At 50.8% G+C, this 16,143-nt stretch overlaps 1 protein-coding gene across 1 annotated transcript in view; it reads right to left on the bottom strand.

Moving 5' to 3' along the window:
* Positions 1-16,143, bottom strand: part of LOC140426998 (BTB/POZ domain-containing protein KCTD16-like) — a 343,701-nt gene that overhangs the window by 123,798 nt on the left and 203,760 nt on the right. The gene's annotated exons all lie outside the window — the stretch shown is intronic.

Below are 16,143 nucleotides of genomic sequence, written 5' to 3'. Positions count from 1 at the left end.
CCTCGCAACCCTCAAGGTGCAACCCCCGTCCTTGTTTGCGAACCTCACCCCGGATTGCAAACCCGTCGCCACTAGGAGCCGACGGTACAGCGCCCTGGACCGGACCTTCATTCGGTCCGAAGTCCAGCGGCTACTAAAGGAAGGCATAATCCAGGCCAGCAATAGTCCCTGGAGAGCACAGGTGGTAGTAGTGAAGACAGGGGAGAAGCAAAGGATGGTCATAGACTATAGCCAGACCATCAACAGGTACACACAACTAGACGCGTACCCTCTCCCCCGCATATCCGACATGGTCAATCGGATTACCCAATATAAAGTCTTCTCCACCGTGGACCTCAAGTCCGCCTACCATCAGCTCCCCATCCACCCAAGTGACCGCAAGTACACAGCCTTCGAGGCAGACGGGCGATTATACCATTTCCTAAGGGTCCCATTTGGCGTCACAAACGGGATCTCGGTCTTCCAACGAGTGATGGACCGAATGGTTGATCAACACGGGTTGCGGGCCCGTTCCCGTATCTCGACAATGTAACCATCTGCGGCCACGACCAGCTGGACCACGACGCCAACCTCCAAAAATTCCTCCAGACCGCTAAAGCCTTGAACCTCACGTACAACGAGGACAATGGCATTTTTAGCACCAACCGGCTAGCCATCCTGGGCTACGTAGTGCGCAATAGGATAATAGGCCCCGATCCCGAACGCATGCGCGCCCTCATGGAATTTCCCCTCCCGCACTGCTCAAAAGCTCTGAAACGCTGCCTGGGGTTCTTTTCATACTACGCCCAGTGGGTCCCCCAGTACGCAGACAAGGCCCGCCCTCTAATACAGACCACGACCTTCCCTCTGTCGACAGAGGTTTGCCAGGCCTTCAGCCGCATCAAAGCGGATATCGCAAAGGCCACGATGCGGGCCATCGACAAGTCCCTCCCCTTCCAGGTCGAGAGCGACGCCTCCGATGTAGCTCTAGCGGCCACCCTTAACCAAGCGGGCAGACCCGTGGCCTTTTTCTCCCGAACCCTCCACGCTTCAGAAATCCGCCACTCCTCAGTGGAAAAGGAAGCCCAAGCCATAGTGGAAGCTGTGCGACATTGGAGGCATTACCTGGCCGGCAGGAGATTCACTCTCCTCATCGACCAACGGTCGGTAGCCTTCATGTTCGATAATGCACAGCGGGGCAAAATCAAAAACGACAAGATCTTAAGGTGGAGGATCGAGCTCTCCACCTTCAACTACGAGATCTTGTATCGTCCCGGAAAGCTGAACAAGCCGTCCGAGGCCCTATCCCGCGGCATATGTGCCAACGCACAAATTAACCGCCTCCAAACCCTCCACGAGGACCTCTGCCACCCGGGGGTCACTCGGTTTTTCCACTTTATCAAGTCCCGCAACCTCCCATACTCCTTAGAGGAGGTCCGTACAGTCACAAGGAACTGCCACATCTGCGCAGAGTGCAAACCGCATTTTTTCAGGCCGGATGGTGCGCACCTGATTAAGGCTTCCCGCCCCTTTGAACGCCTTAGTCTGGACTTCAAAGGACCCCTCCCCTCCACCGACCGCAACATATACTTCCTTAATGTGGTGGACGAGTACTCCCGCTTCCCATTCGCCATCCCCTGTTCTGACATGACCGCGGCCACAGTCATTAAAGCCCTGAACACCATATTCACACTGTTCGGTTGCCCCGCATACGTCCACAGCGACAGGGGGTCCTCCTTCATGAGTGACGAGCTGCGCCAGTTCCTGCTCAGCAACCGGATAGCCTCGAGCAGGACGACCAGCTACAACCCCCGGGGGAACGGGCAAGTAGAGAGGGAGAACGGCACGGTCTGGAAGACCGTCCTACTGGCCCTACGGTCCAGGGACCTCCCAGTTTCCCGGTGGCAGGTGGTCCTTCCGGACGCCCTGCACTCCATCCGGTCACTACTGTGTACTAGCACTAATCAAATGCCTCATGAGCGCCTCCTTGTCTTCCCCAGGAAGTCCTCCTCTGGAACGTCGCTGCCGACCTGGCTGGCGGCCCCAGGACCCATCTTGCTCCGAAAGCACGTGCGGGCGCACAAGTCGGACCCGTTGGTCGAAAGGGTTCACCTCCTTCACGCGAACCCGCAGTACGCCTACGTGGAGTACCCCGACGGCCGACAGGACACGGTCTCTCTGCGAGATCTGGCGCCCGTCGGCAACACACACACCACCCCGACACCAATCACCCTTCCTGCCACCGCCGCACCCCGCGACCGCCCCCTTCCCAGGAGGATCAGTCCTCCTCCCAGGCCCGACCAGGAATAAAGCCCAAGCTGAAACCGTAAGGCTCCCGGAGAAGACAACACCAGAACAAGCACCACCACCACCAGGGCCGAGGCGATCGACACGGACGACCAGACCGCCCGACCGACTCGTGGCGTCGATCTAACAGTACAATGTGGACGTTTAACGAGAACATTTTGTCTTTTCCTGACGATTGCTGTAAATAGTTGAAACAAAAAAAAAAACCCTTGTACACACTGTTATATTGAAAGTTTTCCTCCCAGGACCAGCCTTGTAAACCCTTACCACCATGCGAAGCATCACCCCGCCGGGTTCATTTTTAACAAGGGGTGAATGTGGTAGTATGCATTAGGGGTCATGTGGGACTGTGAAGCCATGATGTCATTGGCTGACAGATCCCGGGTCCTGGTTGGACGTTGACCTCTAGCTCCGCCCTGAAGGCGGAGTATAAGTACCTGGAGCCCTCCCCCGCAGGTAGTCTACTACTGAACTGCGGGGGAAACAGTCACGCTTAATAAAGCCTCATCGACTTCACTCTATTCGTCTCTCGGAGTCTTTGTGCGCTACAAAGTGGAATTGTCCACCACTTCCATGCTCGAAAACATGGTCTCCACGTTCTATGCAAAACATTGAGTCAAGTTGGTTGGAACTCCACCCAATTCCTTGGCATTGACTGCAGGCTTCCTGACAGACTTCCAAATGCATTTCATTCTGCTTAACCATCAGAACTCTTCTGTAAGCTTCCTTGTTCGAGGGCTCATCTGTGTCCTCTGCAGTGGATTCTGTGTGCGACCTCATCCTCAAGCGAACTGGGACCTGTACTATCCTTATCCTCTGCACTGGCTTTAGCCGACTTAGTGCCCAGTGTCACACTATGTTGCAGATATCACCTCTAATCTATCTTCTAAGGTAGGTGCAAGTATCTGAGCTTGTGGCTGCAAGTGTGAAATGAAGTGATGATACTGTGTCTTCATTCTCGTGCTCCTCTTGGTGTTTCTCCCTTGCCTAAACAGGTTGTACCTCTTGAAAGGGAGTGAAAGGAAAAAGACACAAGGCTGCGGTGGTGGTGCAGAAGGGCAAGAATGCCTGTACATACCATCGAAAGCTTGATATTCAGAAGCGATTATGGAATGAGGGAGAAGTAGATGTGAAAAGGAAGATTAAAAATGAGCATACCATCATCTTCCATGGTTTCAACCCTGCCTCTCATCACATCCTCGGCAATGGCTGGCTGTCCCAAAAATGGCCATGAGGGTTAGGACATGGTTAGGTATGCCTGTGCCTCTCTGGTTAGCACCTGCTGACTTGAATTGTCCTGCAACTTGTCCTGCAGGATAAAGGGAAGTGTCTTAGAAAGTGTCCTGAAATTTGTTAGGTTGATCTTGCTGTCACGATAGAATAGCTGGCGGTATGTGCAAGGTCTGAGGTGTGAATGTGAGGCTCACAGCAGTATGTGACGGTGAGATAATGCATATAAATGTTTGGTATAAGGTCCTGATTTATAGAGATTGTTGATAGGCGAGTGATGAGAGTTGATCAGTAAATGAGACCACAGCACATCTGGTAGGAAATTACATTCAAAGTTGTCGTCACTGATCTTGACCACTCACATGAGGTCATTGAACTTCCTGTGGCACTGCGCCCAGGTCCCCGGGACTTGACTCCTGGCTTTCACCTCCAAGGCTATCTGCTCCCATTGCCCTTTGACTGAACGTCAAGTGATCCTCCAGCCCCACTGCAGATTCATAGAATTGACAGTGCAGAAGGAGGCCATTCGGCCCATCGAGTCTGCACCGGCTCTTGGAAAGAGCACCCTATCCAAGGGAATTCTCCTCCTTTCCATCTCCTGCACCACGACCTCCAGTATCCAAAAACCTTTTAGCTGTTCTCCCACTTGTTATGCCATTCTTCACTCTTTCCCCGATCAGGTTTTCTTCAACCACAATCTGCAACACCTGCTCCAGCCATAATACATCCACTTTAAAAGATGCAAACTAGTTTTAAGTGGTGCTAACCACCCACGGTATTGGTCCCCACTGCTGATGCATTCAGCAAATGGTGTGGTATAGCACTGAATGAACGCAGAGATCACTGAAATGAGCAGCCAGCATCAACATGGTACGCTGCCTGCATTACAATCTGCATAGTTTAATCGCACACCGTAGTCCCTGCATGTGTGAAATGAAATGATGATACTGTGTCTTCATTCTCGCGCTCCTCTTGGTGGCAGTAAGAGTGGGAGGGACTCCTTGTCAGAACAAGAAATTTATTCAGACGCATTCATCGATCTTCTATAGTGCGCACAAGCGAGGGCAAGACTGAGGGCCATATTTTCCAGAATGCCGCCTGCACCAACGGTGTCTTTCTCCACCACATCATTTGGGATTCAGACTTTGATTCTCCGTTCCTTCACGCCGGCAGGGTTCTCCAGTTTGACTGCAGTGAATGGAGATTTGGCTGAGATGCAAATTCTCCATCCCCGCTGGCAGCAGTAGGGAGCATGGACTCGCAACGGAGACCTCCGACCTTAGTGCAAAACACATAAAGGGGGCGAATCCCATGAAATCACGCTGGCGGGTCGGGCACTAATTAGTGCAACTGAAGGGAATTAAAGGATATGGGAGGAAGGCAGGATTAGGCTACTGAGTTGGATGATCAGCTATGATCATAACGAATGGTGGAGCAGGCTCGGAGGGCCGAATGGCCTCCTCCTACTCCTATTTTTCATGTTTCAGTGTAACTTATATGCCTAAACAATAAATGTTATCTGCCTAAGCTGTAAACGGTTCTAATTAGATCACAAAAATCTTGTTCATAGTCCCCTTTGATGTTGTTGGCGCTCATTGCCGGAATCCTGCCTCGCTAGGCACAGATTCTAGCTTTGAGCAAAGATTTTAAAGAAGAAATAAAAAGAAATATGATCAAGCTGACTTTCATCTGTATTGTTCTTTGCTCCAAAATAGAAACTCAGACATAAGATCAATAATTTCATGGCCCCACTATCTATGATCTTATCTCATTGCCTTTGTTGAAGTAACTGAAATCCTCTTTCAACACCAAGTTAACTGAATAGGGAAAATCAGACACCTTCTTTCATATTCTGTCATGCTGAAGCAATGCTCCAATACGAATCACAGACTGTACAATAGAGAACATGGAAGACAACTCCACCTTAAGCACATCGGCATCATTAATTTTAGGACAAAAGACACAGAGTATAAAATGAGACAAAGGTCATTCAGCTCATTAAACATATTTCTTCCAGCTGCCTACCCAATTTGTATTATTAGGAAGCAAATAATCACAAGTAAAATTTTCCAGGGGAATAAAAGCCAGGCTCAGAAATTCCACAGGGATTTTCCCTGTCTCCATTTAATTTGTACAGGAGAATGGCAGAACTCCAGGAGAAACCATGTAAAATGTGCTTGCAATCTTTCCAAAAGATGTAATAAGCTGTTGTATTAGCATATCTCTTCCTTTCAAGATTGTAAGAATCCAGACAAATATCATTATAATGATCTTTTACCTGATCAAATTCAGCTCTGCCAGTCTCACCTAAAAGGTACCATTCATCACTCAGAGTGCAAAAATATTGTTGCAGTCCTTAAATTATCAACCAGTTCAAGTTGCAGGTAAGAAAATGTAAATTCAATCCAATCCCCTCCTCAGCATGGACCAGGATTGAAAGAAGAATCTTCATCATCTATGTGATTCAGTGCTACACCACACTGCATTTAAATACCAAGCCATCAGAGCAACCAAGAAATTAAATTGGTTGCAATCATTTTGCTGAGATAAGGGGTGAGATTCTCCGACCCCCCGCCGGGTCGGAGAATCGCCGGGGGCTGGCGTGAATCCCGCCCTCGCCGGTTGCCGAATTCTCCAGCACCGGATATTCGGTGGGGGCGGGAATCGCGCCGTGCCGGTTGGCGGGCCCCCCCCCCGCGATTCTCCGGCCCGGATGGGCCAAAGTCCCGCCGCTAAAATGCCTGTCCCGCCGGCTTCGATTAAACCACCTACCTTACCGGCGGGACAAGGCGGCGAGGGCGGGCTCTGGGGTCCTGGGGGGGTGCCCCCACGGTGGCCTGGCCCGCGATCGGGGCCCACCGATCTGCGGGCGGGCCTGTGCCGTGGGGGCACTCTTTCCCTTCCGCCTTCGCCACGGTCTCCACCATGGCAGAGGCGGAAGAGACTCCCTCCACTGCGCATGCACAGGAATGCCGTCAGCGACCGCTAACGCTCCCGCGCATGCGCCGCCCGGAGATGTCATTTCCGTGCCAGCTGGCGGGGCACCAAAGGCCTTTTCCGCCAGCCGGCGGGGCGGAAATTTGTCCGGCGCGGGCCTAGCCCCTTAAGGTTGGGGCTCGGCCCCCCAAGATGCGGAGCATTCCGCACCTTTGGGGCGGCGCGATGCCCGACTGATTTGCGCCGTTTTGGGCGCCAGTCGGCGGACATCGCGCCGATACCGGAGAATTTTGCCCAAGGTATCATAAATTGGATAGCCCCATTTTTTCGGTCGGGTGCACACAATTCACAATTTTTATAATAATCTTTATTATTGTCACAAGAAGGCTTACATCAATGCTGCAATTGAGTTACTGTGAAAATCCCCGCGTCACCAGACTCTGGCGCCTGTTCGGGTACACTAAGGGAGAATTCAGAATATCTAATTCACCTAACAAGCACGTCTTTCGGGACTGGTGGGAGGAAACTGGAGCAGCCAGAGGAAACCCACGCAGACTAAAGGAGAGCGTGCAGACTCCGCCCAGACAGTTACCCAACCGGGAATCGAACACGGGTCCCTAGCGTTGTGAAGCAACCGTGCTAACCTCTGTGCTACCATGCTGCTGAGGAGTACATTGACTGCACCAGCATTCATTACCCATCCCTAATTGCCTTTGTGATGGTGGTGGTGAGCTGCCTTCTTGAACTGCTGCAGTCCATGTGGTGTAGGTACACCTATAGTGCTGTCAGAGCAGGAGTGTCAGGATTTTGACCCAGTAACAGTGAAGGAACAGCGATATTTCCAAGTCAAGATGGTGAGTGGCTTGGAGGGGATCTTCCAGGTGATGGTGTTCCCATGTATCCGCTGCCTTTGTCCTTCTAGATGGTAATGATTGTGGGTGTGGTCTTTACGACAGAGACAGATATGTTCTTGATTAATAAGGGGATCAGGGGTTATGGGGAGAAGGCAGGAGAATGGGGATTATGGTTTGGAAGGTGCTGCCTTCTGAGTTTTGTTGAACTCCTACCTAAGGAGCTTTGTTGAGTTCCTGCCACCACTGCTTGGATTGGAAACTTAATATACCCACCTCATCTGAATTATTTCTTAAAGACAGACTGCACCTTAAGATATGCTACTCAAAATGATACATGCAATGTAAATTTTTGCAAAGTGAACACCAGGGCAGATAATGGGATCAATAGTGCCAGATGCGGTGCTGTGGACTGTGGTGCAGGTAGGTAGGAGACAGTCAAGGGTTTCCCTCAGAGGAGAACGGGAGCAGATGGCCAGGAAGGTCAACTCTCGGAGTCTGGACCTATTGGATGCTACGTTACTTAATTTCATGCCCTTAGTCTTTTGATGGAAGGTAAATTTCGATTGAATCAGTCAATAAACGCAACTACTTGCAGTTTGGTCACTTAGGCTGATTGACTAACAAATGAATGCCTGGATATTTTATCCCACAAACTAATTCACATTGAATTTCTATATATAAATGTTTAGCTATTTCACTTCCGTTATCAATAGCATTAAAGCACAGTCACAACTCTTTCAGCAGAAAGACTAGGAAAGTTATTCAATCTCTTCAGATATCAGCAAAAAACATTCTCGACTGTATTATGCACATATTTCAAATGTGACAATGTCACAAAGCAATTTCCAACAAGTGCTCACTCAGGGGAGCACCACTAAAATCACTGGTTCAACAATGTTAAATCACATCCAGTGAGTTAAAATATAATATGATTCTTGTCATTAGTAAACCACAATCTTGTCATATCAGGCGTTTTGCTCTTCTCACTGCTTTGCGTGGTGCTATGAAGTAGATGGTATAAACAGCTCATTTAAACTGGGGATCAAAAACTGGATATGTATCCATTTGGTAATTCATTCTCCCATGATTTCATCCGAGCTGCCCACTTTGTAACCCTAAAAAAATTATTTGAATTGTATTGAGCTAAAGGTGGAATCAATGAATCGGTGGAAAATGTAGTGAGATTCCTAAAGTGAATAATAACCACTGAAATAAATTGGGCTCATGAAGGAGATGGGGGTGGGGTTGGGGGGGGTCAACAGTAAGATTAGGAAACAAAATCAGAATGACATCTCAGAATGCTTTATAAGGCGGTGAACAGCTAAAAGACACCAACCAGGATGGAAAAATGAGAGGTTCGGGTAAAAGCATAGTCTTCAGGAGACTTTCAAAAGCAGGGAGGGGGCTGATAACGTAAAAGGGAGCCGCAAAGACCAGGGGAGAAATACTTGGAAGCCACTGACAGCTGACCAGATAGAATGGAGAATGAGAAGCAGGTTGATATCGGAGGAGCAGAGAGTGTGCAAAATGGATACACCAGGAAAGGATGGTAGAGGCAGGGACCATGGAGCCCATTGATAGATTCAAAGCTGAAATCAAGAATCTTTAAGTCAATTCACTGGCATGGGAACCAGGGCCAGAGGGTATAATCTCAGAGTAAGGGGTCACCCATGTAAGACAGAGATGAGGAGGATTTTTTTCTTTCAGATGGTAGTGAATCTGTGAAATTCTTGCAAATAACAGGGGGACAGGGGGCACCCCGGCCTCGTCCCTCGATACAGCTGAAAATACTCCGACCTCCGCCGATTCGTAACCACACTCACCACCGGGGCTCTATATAGGAGCTTAACCCAGCTAATAAACCCTCCCCCGAACCCAAACCTCCGCAACACTTCCCAGAGATACTCCCACTCTACTCGGTCAAAGGCCTTCTCCGCGTCCATAGCCGCCACTATCTCCGCCTCTCCCTCCACCGATGGCATCATTATCACGTTTAGGAGCCTCCGCACATTGGTGTTTAGCTGCCTGCCCTTTACAAATCCCGTCTGATCCTCGTGAATCACCCCCGGGACACAGTCCTCGATCCTCGTAGCCAGCACTTTTGCCAACAACTTAGCATCCACGTTGAGGAGCGAGATCAGCCTGTACGACCCACATTGCAGTGGGTCCTTATCCCGCTTCAGGATCAAAGAGATCATCGCCTCAGACATTGTCGGGGGCAGGGTCCCCATACTTCCTATAGAACTCAACCGGGAACCCATCCGGTCCCGGGGCCTTCCCTGCCTGCATGCTCCCCAGTCCTTTAACCAGCTCCTCCAACCCAATTGGCGCCCCCAAACCAGCCACCTCCTGCTCCTTCACCCTCGGGAACCTCAGTTGGTCCAAGAATTGTCGCATCCCCTCTTACCCCGCTGGGGGCTGGTGTCTGTACAGCTCCTCATCGAAGGCCTTGAATGCCTCATTTACTTTCACCGCACTCCGCACCGTAGTTCCCCTTCCATCCTTGACTCCACCTATCTCCCTCGCTGCCATTCTTTTACGGAGCTGGTGTGCCAGCATCCGGCTCGCCTTCTCCCCATACTCGTACGTCGCCCCCTGTGCTTTCCTCCACTGTGCCTCTGCCTTCCCTGTGGTCAACAGGTCGAATTCCGCCTGGAGATTTCGCCTCTCCCTGAGTAGTCCCTCCTCAGAGGCCTCTGCATATCTCCTGTCCACTCTTAAAATCTCCCCCACTAACCTCTCCCTTTCTCTGCCCTCTCTCTTCTCCCTATGAGCCCTGATGGAGATTAACTCTCCCCTGACCACCGCCTTCAGCGCCTCCCATACTACCCCCACCTGCACCTCCCCATTGTCGTTGGCCTCCAAATACCTTTCAATGCACCCCCGCACCCTCCCGCACACATCCTCATCTGCCAGCAGTCCCACATCCAACCGCTAGAACGGGCGTTGGTCCCTCTCCTCTCCCAACTCCAGTTCCACCCAGTGTGGGGCGTGGTCTGAAATGGCTATGGCCGAATACTGCGTTCCCTCCACTTTCGGGATTAGCGCCCTGCCCAGGACAAAAAAATCTATCCGGGAGTAGGCTTTGTGCACGTGGGAGAAAAAAGAAAATTCTCTGGCCAGAGGCCTGGCAAATCTCCACGGATCCACTCCCCCCATCTGGTCCATAAACCCCCTAAGCACCTTGGCCGCAGCCGGCCTCTTTCCGGTCCTAGATCTGGAGCAATCCAGTGCTGGATCCAACACCGTGTTGAAATCCCTACCCATTATCAAGCTTCCTACCTCCAGGTCCAGAATGCGCTCCAACAAACGCTTCATGAATCCAGCATCGTCCCAGTTGGGGCGTATACATTTACCAATACCACCCACGTCCCCTGCAACCTACCGCTCACCATCACGTATCGACCTCCATTGTCCGCTACTATGTTCTTGGCCTCAAACGACACCCGCTTCCCCACCAGTATTGCCACCCCTCTATTCTTCGCATCCAGCCCCAAATGGAATACCTGTCCTACCCATCCCATTCTTAACCTGACCTGGTCTGCCACCTTCAGATGTGTCTCCTGAAGCATGACCACGTCTGCCTTCAGTCCATTTAAGTGCGCGAACACTCGGGCCCACTTAACCGGCCCATTTAGGCCCCTCACATTCCACGTTATCAGCCGGATTGGGGGGCTTCCCACCCCCCGCCCTGCCGACTAGCCATCTCCTATTATCAGCCAGTCCCGTGCCCGCGCCTCCCGCACCCTCCAGTCCCCCAGACGGGGAACCCCCGCCCCGACCACCTCCTCCGTTTTCAGTTCCCCCTCGGCCAATGCAGCAGCAACCCTCTCCCCCCCCCCCCCCCCCACCCCCCGCTAGATCCAGATCTAGCTCTTTTGCTCCCCCCATAATACTTCTGTAAGTCAGCTGACTCCTGCTGACCCCGGCTTCCCCCGCCTTCCCATTGACCCCCCCCCGTGTGGAAATCCCCCCTCCTCCTTGCACTCCTCCACCCCCCCTCCCCCCCCCCGTCCATCCTTACCTAACGTGGGAAAAAGCCCGCGCTTTCCTGAGCCAGCCCCGCCCCCTGTGGTGCAGCTCCTGTTGCGGCCTTATCCCAATTCCCCCATCCCCGGGTCTCACCTCCCTCCAGCACCGGTGCCAACATTCCCCACAGTCTCCCCATCAAATTGCTTCTCCCATCGCCATCCATCGTCCCACCCGTGAAACATTCTTTACACATATTTACAACCCTGTATACAGTCAACATATCCCCCACAACCACAGACCCTCAGTTTGAGTCCAATTTTTCCGTTTGGATAAAGCTCCAAGCCTCTTCCGGCGTTTCAAAATAGTGGTGTTGATCCTGAAATGTGACCCACAGTCGTGCTGGCTGCAGCATTCCGAATCTCACCCTCTTCCTATGCAGCACCGCCTTGGCCCGATTGAAACCAGCTCTCCTCTTTGCCACCTCCGTGTTCCAGTCCTGGGAGACTCGGATCACCGCATTCTCCCATCTACTGCTCCGCTCTTTCTTAGCCCCTCTCAGGACACACTCTCTGTCCGCGAAACGATGGAACCTCACCACTATTGCCCTCGGCGGCTCGCCGGCCTTGGGTCTCCTCGCCAGGACCCGGTGAGCCCCTTCTAGCTCCAGGGGGCTCAGAGAGGTCTCCGCACCCATCAGCGAATTGAGCATCGTGCTCACATACGCCTCGGCATCGGCCCCCTCCACCCCTTCAGGGAGACCCAGAATCCAGAGATTCTTCCTCCTCGACCTGTTCTCCAGGGCCTCGAATCTTTCGACCCACCTCTTGTGCAGCGCCACGTGCGCCTCCATCTTCACCGCCAGGCCCATGATCTCGTCCTTGTTCTCGGTGGTTTTGTCCCTCACCTCTCGGAGCTCTACCTCCTGGACCTTCTGGGCCTTCTGGGTCTCCTTCAGCCCCTCGATCGCCATCAGCATTGGCGCCAGCACCTCCTTTTTAAGCTCCTCCACGCAGCGCCTGAGAAACTCCTGCTGATCCGGCCCCCAAGCTGCTCAATCTCCGCCCTCCGCCATCTTGTTTTTTCCCCTCGTTTCTGCCGCTGCTCCAAAGCCACTTTTTCCCCCGCTCCACTTCATACACGACGGAAGGGGGACCTTGCTCTCACCTTCCCACACGGGAATCGGTCGAACAATTTCCGTTGCGGCTCCTCTGGAGAGCCCAAAAGTCCGTTCTAGCGGGAGCCGCCGAAATGTGCGGCTTAGCTCCGCATCGCCACAACCGGAAGTCCTATCTGTGAAATTCTTTACCACAGAAAGCTGTAGAGGCTAGGTCATTAAGTATACCTAAGACTGATGTTTAATCAGTCAGGGAATCAAGGGTTATGGTGATAAGGTGGGAAAGTGGAGTTGAGGATTATATCAGATCAGCCACAATCTCATTGAAGGGTGGAGCAGACTCGATGGGCCCAATGGCCTACTTCTGCTCCTATGTCTTAATGTCTTGTGGAAACCAGTGGAGCTTAGCAAGATAATGGTAGGTAACGAGTAATCAAAGTCATGATTACATGTGTGAGAATGCTGATGAGGAAACAGATAGTGCTTTAAAGAAACCCAGGCTTGAAATAATGAAGAAACAGTTTCAGTGGAAGAGGAGAGGTTGGAGTTGAGTTGGGTTCTGTTTCAGAGATGGAAGAAAATGATTTTTGCAAAAGAATGGATGGGAGGGAGGAAACTCTGGGTCAAACACATTTAGCCTAAGGCAGGGATGTTCTTGGAATCAAGGCCAGAGGTGTGTAGCTGTTTATATGAGCCTGAGGATGACTTCAGATTTAGCAACATTTACATGGGAGAACATTAGGCTCGTATAGGCCTTCAAATTGGTGGAGCAATTCGGGAAAGAGGCAGCAGCTCTGGACTGATGGAGATATGAAAATAGAGATGAGTGTTTCCCATGGTTCTGCATTTTGTCTTCAAGACTAGCATGTAAATAATAAAGAAATTGGTGTTTGGGATACACCAGAGGTGATCACATGGTCACAGATGTGAAATTGTTAGCGGCAATTTGATATCTACAATGTACCAGCCAAAATTGAACCGATGAAAGAACAGTGGCTACAGAGGATAATTCCAGAGGAGAGGCATTTTGATAAGGATTGAGCAGTAAATTATATTGAAGGCAGTGTAGATCACAGAATTACTAATTTTATAGTGCAGGAGAAAGCCAAACAGTCCATCGCACACAATGCAGCCTTCTGCAAGAACCATTCCTTTATAATTCAAAATTTTGGTTTTCAAATAATTATCAACATCCCTTCTAGTAAGATGTTCCATTTCCTAATTAGCCTCCACAGAATAATAAAAATCTTCTATCACCCCCTTGATTTTCCCTTGGTGGTAATCATAGATTTGTATCATGCATATGGTGTTCCTTATGCTCAAGCCCAGGTCATATATGTAAATATAGAACAATATATAACCAGAGAGGGAGATGCAGAACAAAAGAGAGAAGAACAATGGGCGTCATTCTCCGACCCCCCGCCGGGTCGGAGAATGGCCGTTGGCCGCCGTGAATCCCACCCCCGCCCCCGCCGAAGTCTCCGGTACCGGAGATTGGGCGGGGGCGGGAATCGGGCCGCGCCGGTTGGCGGGCCCCCCCGCTCAATTCTCCGGCCCGGATGGGCCGAAGTCCTGCCAAGAAATTGCCTGTCCCACCGGCGTAAATTAAAGTAGGTATTTACCGGCGGGACAAGGCGGCGTGGGCGGGCTCCGGGGTCCTGGGGGGAGCGCGGGGCGATCTGACCCCGGGGGGTGCCCCCACGGTGGCCTGGCCCGCGATTGGGGCCCACCGATCCGCGGGCGGGCCTGTGCCGTGGGGGCACTCTTTCCCTTCCGCCTCCGCCACGGCCTCCACCATGGCGGAGGCGGAAGTGACTCTCCCCACTGCGCATGCGCGGGAAACTGTCAGCGACCGCTGACGCTCCCGCGCATGCGCCGCCCCGAATGTCATTTCCGCGCCAGCTGGCGGAGCGACAAACGCCATTTCCGCCAGCTGGCGGGGCGAAAATCCCTCCGCCGTCGGCCTAGCCCCTCAATGTTGGGGCTCGGCCCCCAAAGATGCGGAGCATTCCGCACCTTTGGGGCGGCGCGATGCCCGTCTGATTGGCTCCGTTTTGGGCGCCAGTCGGCGGACATCGCGCCGTTGGGGGAGAATTTCGCCCAATGATCCTAACACTAAACTCTTGAGGGCACTATTGTGTATCTTCATTTTAACAGCAAGTTTCTACTGGGCTATCCTATTCAATGTTTTTTTGAAAATCTACATGCGCACCATTCACTGTATTTCATTTACAAAACATTCAGTTATTTCTCAAAGAACTCTTTTTTTTAAATTTAGAGTATCTAATTCTTTTTTTTCTGATTAAGGGGCAATTTAGTGTGGTCAATCCACCTAACCTTCACATCTTTGGGTTGTGGGGGTGAAACCCACGCAGACATGGGGAGAATGGGCAAACTCCACACAGACAGTGACCTCTCAAAAAACACTCAAATGTTATCGTATTTGACTGGCCTTTTTAAAATTCATTCATCCTGGCTATCATTTAGTAAACAATGTACTTCTATTGAGTAGTAATGTGATCTCCATATAGCCACCTCTGAATACTTACACTGTTGTTGTTAGACTGGCTGATCATTGATAACCTTGGCTTCTCCATTTTTGATCAATATAATGGCAAACCACGAGCCCTCTAGCATAAATGAATCTTTGAAGGAAGACAATTTTAACTCTACACCTCAGTAGAAATTGCCAGGTAAACAGTTACAAATCCTGCAAGTTACTTACCAACCCAGAACCACCAGAACTTGCCTCCAAACAATTTTAATTTTGATGATCATCATAGATGGATCATAGAATATACAGTGCAGAAGATTCAGCCCACCATGTCTGCACCGGCCCTTGGAAAGAGCACCCTACCTCTACGGTCCATGCCTACACCCTATCCCCATAACCTAGTAACACCACCTAACCTTTTGGACACTAAGGGGCAATTTAGTATGGCCAATCCACCAGACACCAAGAACATCCAACCAAAGTGGGGCACTTCTTTACATATACATGTCAGATCCTGATCATAGAATCATAGAATTTAGTGCAGAAGGAGGCCATTCAGCCCATTGAGTCTGCACTGGCCCTTGGAAAGAGCACCCCACCCAAGCCCCCACCGCCACCCTATCCCCACACATCCACCCGATCCCCGTAAACCCACCTAACACTGTTTGGACACTAAAGGCAATTTAGCATAGTCAATCCACCTAACCTGCACATTTTTGGACTGTGGGAGAAAACCGGAGCACCCGGAGGAAGCGCACGCAGACACGGGGAGAACGTGCAGACTCCGCACAGACAGTGACCCAAGCCGGGAATTGAACCTGGGACCCTGGAGCTGTGAAGCCACTGTGCTACCATGCTGCCCGATAAATCTGATGATGTTACTGGGACCCGACTGTAATTTTAACTCAGTCCTGAGCAGGGAAAGAAAATCTGGGTTAACCAGGGGGCAACAGCTGTTTTTCTTTAAGTATACTACCAGAAGTATTATGACTAAATCAACAATTTCTATTACTATTAAATTATGATTCCACTAAGAATGAGCCCACCACTGTACATTGCTTTTACACCCATTCTAAATTAATTTGACATTTCATATATCCACTGTATTGCTTATTTTTAATTGCAAATTATCTTAATGATTCGTTAAATCCACCTCTTTTCCATTGGGACCATCCATTGGGGTGTTTGCTTTCATTTCTTGCAGCATTACCACCTTATTATCAAAGCCAACCATATCCTTCATTTATGGTTAATTA

The sequence above is a fragment of the Scyliorhinus torazame genome, chromosome 7 (genome assembly GCF_047496885.1).
Source record: "Scyliorhinus torazame isolate Kashiwa2021f chromosome 7, sScyTor2.1, whole genome shotgun sequence".
Classification (NCBI taxonomy): Eukaryota; Metazoa; Chordata; class Chondrichthyes; order Carcharhiniformes; family Scyliorhinidae; genus Scyliorhinus; species Scyliorhinus torazame.
The sequence above is the reverse complement of the archived record's forward strand: the minus strand, read 5'-3'. Positions and strand labels throughout refer to the sequence as shown.